Source organism: Odontomachus brunneus, unplaced genomic scaffold (assembly GCF_010583005.1).
Source record: "Odontomachus brunneus isolate Ranch 3 - 2012 unplaced genomic scaffold, Obru_v1 Obru_scaffold_130, whole genome shotgun sequence".
NCBI classification, from domain to species: Eukaryota; Metazoa; Arthropoda; class Insecta; order Hymenoptera; family Formicidae; genus Odontomachus; species Odontomachus brunneus.
The window spans coordinates 871899-878907 of NW_022639580.1; the positions used below are offsets into that span (position 1 = coordinate 871899).

The window sequence follows — 7009 nt, forward strand, 5'->3', positions numbered from 1 at the left end:
TATATATATATATATATATATATATATATATATATATATATATATATATATATATATATATATATATATAAATGTTCTCTCTCCAGCTGAGGCACGGAAGGAATGGCAGTAACAATTTGTAGCATCACAGTATAGGTCGATAAGTCCGACGGTTATTTGCAGGATTAATGGAAATTAAGATTTCGATTGGGGTGATTTTTAAATTTTTTTTTTCGTCGCGGAACTCGCCGCGCGCTCGCCTGTGTCGTGTCGTTGTACACGACACGGTATTATTTTTCTCGATTTAAACCTGCAATTCGCACATCCAAATTTCGACTGGTAATTCCGACGGCAAACAGGCAAATGCAATTTTCAATTTTGACGTTACATTTTATCGAATATTTTGTTTGTCGCGTCGCGAAAGTCTCGGGGCGCGATGCGTGAAACACAGTCGCGGCAGACGGGCGAATTGAAAATACGACGGTCGACGGCACCCCCATCCCCCTCCACCACCCCTCGCCGGTGTGGCAGATCGATTCCGGGGACCCCGCATCATATGCAACGAAATCATACCTCGACGCGTAGTCTGCACGGTCGTAATAAGATCCAGCCTCTCTATCGACGAAAGGCTCGCGCTAGGGAATGCCGCTGGAGAATTTCCAGAGGCGAGGCACGCCGACCTGGGGGCGGCCGAGCAACCCCCGTGGAAGCGCGATGGAGCGAGCTGCGGTCAGCGCTAGGATTCGAAATACGATGGTGTACGTACTCGGTTACGTCGCGTACGCAATGCCGTTGTGTTAACCTTATTGTCACGGTGGTACCGAAGCATGTAAAGCCGCACGGACGCCTCCAAATTGTTATTGCATACGACAGACAGAGATGGGATAAGCCGATCGACGTGCCAGGCAAGTTGTCGGCCTTCTCCGGTCCAGTAAAAGTCGCACAGAAGAACTTGCGCGAACTTACAATCGACTCGACGGAGATCTTTACTCTACCGAAATCGCTCTCTGAATTTCTCGCAGTGGAATTCCACTCGAGGAGTAGAACGACAGCCGAGTCACTAGTACCGAACGAATTTTCCACACTGAATCGAATATTTCTACTTGAAATATAGTGAATCGTCACGGTAACGAAAATTCACTTTAATCCATTAGAACGCTCATTCGTATCGAGAGTAAGAATTCACCCCGTAAGCCTGAATAAAACGTTTACTTTTGATTTCAAGTATTTTCGTCTCGAATAAACTCTCACTCGTACTCGGTGAGACTTTGCTCCGAGAAGTTTTGGGGAGGTTTTGGGCTCGAATCGATAACTTCAGGCATGTCAAAATTACTGTGACGATGACTAAGTTTCTAAATAAAAGAAAATCACGAGTTCTCCAAATAAAAAAATTCAAATGTTTGTTTAAAAAAAGTTTTTTACCGCACCTAATTATCCGAAATTGCGGGAAAGAGAAAGAGGGACGCTTCTCTCGCGATACTTTCCACGGTGTATCTTCGCCTCCATCTACCCGCTGTAAACTACGATGGGGTGTGCTGTGGTCAGTGCCGCGATTCGAAATACACGATGAACGTGAACTCCATTCTGGCGTGTACGCAACAACGGCGTGCTAACCTTACTGTCACGCCGGGGCCAAAGGGATGTAAAGCCACGATAACGCCTCCAAATCGTTATTGGGTAGCGACAGAGAAGCTACCCCTCATCGTTTACCAGCCGTTCTATGGCCCCCAGAATGGAGTGTTGGAGATACTACGAAGGCCGCCGCGACTTTAACTATCGTTAAATCGCGTAAAACCTGTAATTGAATACTCGAGCACGATCGTGGGAGCCCCTCCATATGCGCGACTAACAATGTCGTTGACGTCAATCCCTTCTTTCGAAAGACGTTCCACGCGAATTAACCGAGAGAGGGTAGCCTGCGTATCGAAAATATCGATCTCGCGAGTTGTCCGAGTTGTCCGTCGACCGCTACGACCAACTCTCGCGCCTAAACTCGAGAAGACGTCTTCCCCTTTAATAAGAAGAAGTTTCAGGAGCGCGTTATCGTCGGCTTACCACGGCTACTTATCACGAGTAATTATCAAAAGTGCAGATTGCGCGCAGAGTGAAAAAAAAACGACTCAATTAGTAATGAAACGATTGTCCGGCTTCGTTCGCGTCTACTTACTTTCTCTCTTTCTCTTTTTAGGACTTAACTGCGCTTGAGAGAAATCGTCCCAGAGTGCATTAAATAAATCTATCTATCTTTCTCCAAGTATGATCGCGAAGCAAAGCAGACGACGACGACGACGACGACGACGACGACGACGACGACGACGGAGGGGTTGTGAATAAAAATGAGATGGCGAGTCACCTCTCGCCACGGCTAATTCCCGCGACGAAATTATCCAAATCGCATTCTCGCACCCCCCCTCGACGGGGGAACGTGTCAACGCGATCGTTTTCGTAGCGGCCGGCGGCCGCCGCTGGCCATGAAAATTTATCCGGATTCGAGAGAGAACCCGGCGTTGGCCGGTTATCGTCATTACAAACGGTCTGCGCGACGTACATGGCGTCATCCACCTGACGCCTCGGTGCGCCTAGCCGCGCAGCGCCGCGCGCGCGCCGGGCTGGGCACGGCCGCGCGCACAGCGCAACACACACGGCGATGCAAGCGCGCAGCGCATCGCACTCACACACGTGCACACGGTGCGCCGTCCTCGTCGTTCCCGTGCGCCTCGTGTGTGCGTGTGTGAGCCCGCGCGGGAGGAGGTGCGAGGGAGACGGGGCGAAAGAGGAAGGCGCGCGTCCGAGTAACCGAGCGAACTCGCCGGTCCGAGCGGGTGCGGAAAGAGAAAGCGAGACGGCGAGAGGGCGCGGAAAGAGCGTGGGAAAGAGAGGAGACGTAGGCGAGGGAGAGAACGCGCGCGGCGCGGCGCGGCGCGGACGGATGGACGGACGGACGTACGAACGGACGGACGGACGGACGGACGGACGGACGAACGAACGGGCGTGCGGGTGGGTGAATGTGCGAGAGCGCGAACGGTGGCGGCAGGGAGCCGTCGAGAGAGCGAGATGGAACGCGGGTGGAGGGCCAGCGCGCGTCCGAGAGAGGGTTGGTGGCTCGCTTCGGCACGGTTTAGGCGGCGGGCGGCGTGTGGTGCAATAGAGGCGGCGAGGAGGTGAGGTGGGGGTGCCCGGCACGGGGCCACGGCGCAGTTGCTACTCAGACACGGGGATGCTCGCAATGCCTCTATCAAAGGTTACCGAAATCCTGCGGAAATATCCGCGCGAACGCGGCGGGCCGTGCCGTGACGATTCGGTGGAGACGCGTGTCGCGGTCGCGGAGGTGCTCGTACGCGAGAAATAACACGAAAGACCTAAACCCGCGTCGCGTAATAGTCCGCGTGTACGGGAGAGAAAGGAGGGTCCGGGAACGGCTTCGCTCTCGCGAAGGGGTTTCCCCCGGGGGACGCGACCCGGAGAGTACGTTGTGCGGCCGCGTTGAGAGACGTAAGGAACGATCTACGAAAGAGAGAAAGGGAGAACGAGAGACAGAGGGAGGAGAGAGAAAGATCGCGGATTGGCGAGGATGGAGGAGGAGGAGGAGGAGGAAGAGGTGGTGGAGGAGAAGGAAGAGCAGGAGCAGGCTCCAAAGTCCTTTCTACCCAAGATCGCCACCCCGCGACGTGCCAGCAGACACTGCCGACTCGCGAGGAGCACGTGGGGGAGAAAAGTCCGGGAAAGCACGAGGATGGAGAGAGCGCGGCGAGATAGAAAGAGGGAGAGGGAGAAAGGACGTGAGACAGGGAGCTTACGAGGGCGCGAGGAGGACGGAGGCAGCGTCCCGACGCGTCTTACCACGACGCGCAAGGAGCGACGCCGCGCGCCTCTCTAGAAGGGGAAAGAGAGAAGGTGGAGGGGGCGGGCGAGGACGCCACGGCGGGGGTGGCAAAGACGCTCATTCGTTCCTCGAGTCACGTGGTCCCCTTCTTATACCGAAGGTTTTTCCTTTCGTCGAGCGGGAGATTCGAACGGCCTTAGACCGACGCCGACTCAGACTCGGGGGATGCCCCGAGGGTGGGTGCGACCATCGACGACGGCAGATTCACGCGGTGTCCACGGCTCCAATTGTCATCACTTTAAGCGAGCATTTTTCTTCACTATCCGAGATGGAATTCGACTTTGACTCAGCTTTCCCGTCGGGACTTCCGGTATGAGGGTGTAACACCGAACAACCCTTTCAGGGGTTTACGGTGAGGCACCTTGAATGCTAAAGATCATTCATTTCGAGTTGTTTTATCGATTTTTATCCATATGTTAGATCTTTTCTCTCTTTTTTTTTTCATTTTTTCTCGTTTCATTCATTGTTTTCGTCTTTGGACTTGGAGTCCATCGAGTCTCGCGGCCTCGGTCGGAGTGTTGGAACATTGGGAATGCCGACTCACCTAGCAACTCGAAGCAGAATCTGCCGTGATCGATACCACCCTCTCTCGTCGCTTGTATGCTTCTCGGTCCCTCCGCAAACGTACACGAAATCCGAGATTCCGATGCTAACCGTATAACCGCATGCCGTTCCGCACATAAAACAACATAAAATAAAATAAAAAAACGCCGCGTTAAAATACAGCGAGGCGGTCGGTGGATTCGTTCGCGCTGGAGCGAACCCACCGCCGTTGATCGCGATCCGTCGTTTCGGCGGATCGATCCTAACGAGGACGCTCGGGGGGCTTTTCTGTTTCAGACGCGTCGCACTGTGTTGTTATGTGTTGTCATAGTTATTTCATTGAAAAATTAATTTCACCGTTTCCGAAACACGCACCGATTTCTGTCTGTGAAACACAAGTCTGAACAACTCCTCTTAAGTTTTGCCGAAAGGACTTCAATAATTTAGAGAAGCTAAAAAGAAACACTTTCGAGCGATCCTGATTTCAAAATTACGACGAGTAAGAAGACGACGATTAAGAAGAAAAAGGAGAAAATACAGAAAATCAAGAAAATACGCGGAAAAAGCACCAAAAAAAGAGAAGAAACGAAATTGAAACAAAAAGCATTGCCTTAAAGAAGAAGAGTACACCTACACTGTCGAAGGAACAAACGAGAGACACAGGGGGGAAAGAAACAAACAAACAAAAAAATAACACTTTAGACACCTACAAAGTAAATTGTAAAGATATGACTAAAGTATATTTTTAACAAGTTTTGAGAAACTTTAGATTTTAAACGTAAATTTTAAAAGCGAAAAATGAAAAAAAACGATGAAATTCTTAATAACTAAAAATGTGATCTAAAAGTCGTTGCTACCAAGAGAAGCCTTATGTCCTTGTTTCAGTTAGTTCGGTTCCAAACGTAAGTACCCAACAAATAACTGGATGTCGATCTTTTGCATGGCATGCCTTTTAGTGAGCTTTCGGCCTATTCTCTAACCTGGCGCGAATTTTCTCGAAGTCGCCGCTCGGGGGAGAGGGTGTCGCCATGTCCACGAGAAGCCCCGTGAGGAGCTCCGTGAACAACGGGACATTCTCTCGGATCCCTCTTCTTCTCTCCTCTCCTCTCCTCTCTTCTGCTCTTCTCTCCTCTTTTTCGGCGTGTCGCGTGGAAGCCGCGATTCGTCGCGATTCCTTGCGACTCCACGAGAGCGAAGAGAGAAGGAAGAGAGCACGAGGAAAGGGGAGACGGCGATTTCGCGCCTCGGCGAAGATCTGTCGTGCCGTTTAGCGGCCGAACCGTAAACGGAACGATAAATCTTCGAACGGCCGCCACTTAAACCGTATCGTGCAAATAACATTACGTCCAAAGGCAACTGTTTTACAAGTTACCGTAATGACAGCCCTTGGTGGGTTGGTTGCGCGCGCGCGGCACCACCTTAACAACGGCCGCTATAAAACTTAGCCGGTGTAATGCATACTTTCGCGCGGCCCGCGCGCGGCTTACTTGCCTGCCTGTCTACCTACCACCGGCTTGCTCTCCGCGAGAGAGAAAGAGAGAGAGAGAGAGAGAGAGAGAGAGAGAGAGAGAGAGAGAGGGAGAGAGAGCTCTCTTTCTCTGTCTCTCTTTCGTTCTCCTCTCGCAACCAGACCGCCGCGGCTTATTACGGTAAAACAGTTAAACGCGAAAGTGTCTGTAATAATAGCGACTACCGTAATGACTACTGTTACCCGTAGAATCGCTGTTATGTATATTACCATTATAATTCGCGGATTATTAAGTAGTGTGCTACGACCTGATGGCCGGCCTGTCGCGGGACGAGCCTCCAGCAGACGCGCGAAACGAGTTTCGCAAGGCGTTTTCTCGCGGCGATAGAGCGATCCGCCTAGCACGTCGCCAACTAATTTTGCCGTTTCTACCTACCAGAGTCGCGCGCGATTAATCCGCGCGAAAAATTCGTCCGCGACGTCGCCGGTTTCTGTTTTCGGCATCGCGGCAATTTTGCGTCCTTCCGTCCGGTCTCCATCCGCCCTTTCGTGTCTGTCATCGTTCCAATTGAATCCCCGGGCGCAACACTTGCAAAAGTGTGGGGGATGCTCGTTCGTCGCGTGCTATTTCAGCCTAGCGCTTCTTGAGAGAATTCTTAACGCGAGATTTCTCCTTCGTCCATCGTCGATCGTCGCGTGATCACCATTAGGCGCATCGTTGGCTCGAGGAAAAGGACAGAAGTGCGCGAAAACGTAGCCGGGAAAGGGGCGAAAATGGCGCGGCCTCGAGACAAAGAACGCGCGGAATCATTCCATTTCCCGAGTTCGATGACGCACCCCCGGGTCCGGTGCCAGGCCCGGGAGCTCCAACGATGATCAAGGGTGATGCGGGAGAAAGAGGGACGGGGGTAGGGGGGTGGAGGTGGTGAGGGTGGGCTCGGCACCGAGCGGCGTTGCAGAGCTTCGATTTCAAATTTCCTATTTCCCGACGAGTTGGCCTGTGTTGAAAACGTAGCGTGCAACGTAACAACGCACACGCGAGACAGAGAAAGAGCGCGAAAGAGAAAGAGAGAGGGGCTGGGCGGTAGAGGGTGAGTGGGTTGTTGGACGGGCGGGCGGGCGGGCGGGCGGACGGG

General features: G+C 52.3%; 2 protein-coding genes across 9 annotated transcripts in view; one reads left to right on the forward strand and one right to left on the reverse strand.

Moving 5' to 3' along the window:
* Nucleotides 1–7009, reverse strand: part of LOC116849985 — a 239013-nt gene that overhangs the window by 101858 nt on the left and 130146 nt on the right. The gene's annotated exons all lie outside the window — the stretch shown is intronic.
* LOC116849986 overlaps nt 1–7009 on the forward strand; it is a 44095-nt gene that overhangs the window by 23329 nt on the left and 13757 nt on the right. The window contains exons 1-2 of one of the 2 annotated variants that reach the window (XR_004379229.1): nt 3141–3220; nt 4703–5307. The exons of the other annotated variant lie outside the window; for it this stretch is intronic. The gene's annotated coding sequence lies outside the window, so the exon portion shown is untranslated. Of the gene's footprint in view, nt 1–3140; nt 3221–4702; nt 5308–7009 lie in introns of those variants that run through there. 2 annotated transcript variants of the gene reach the window in all.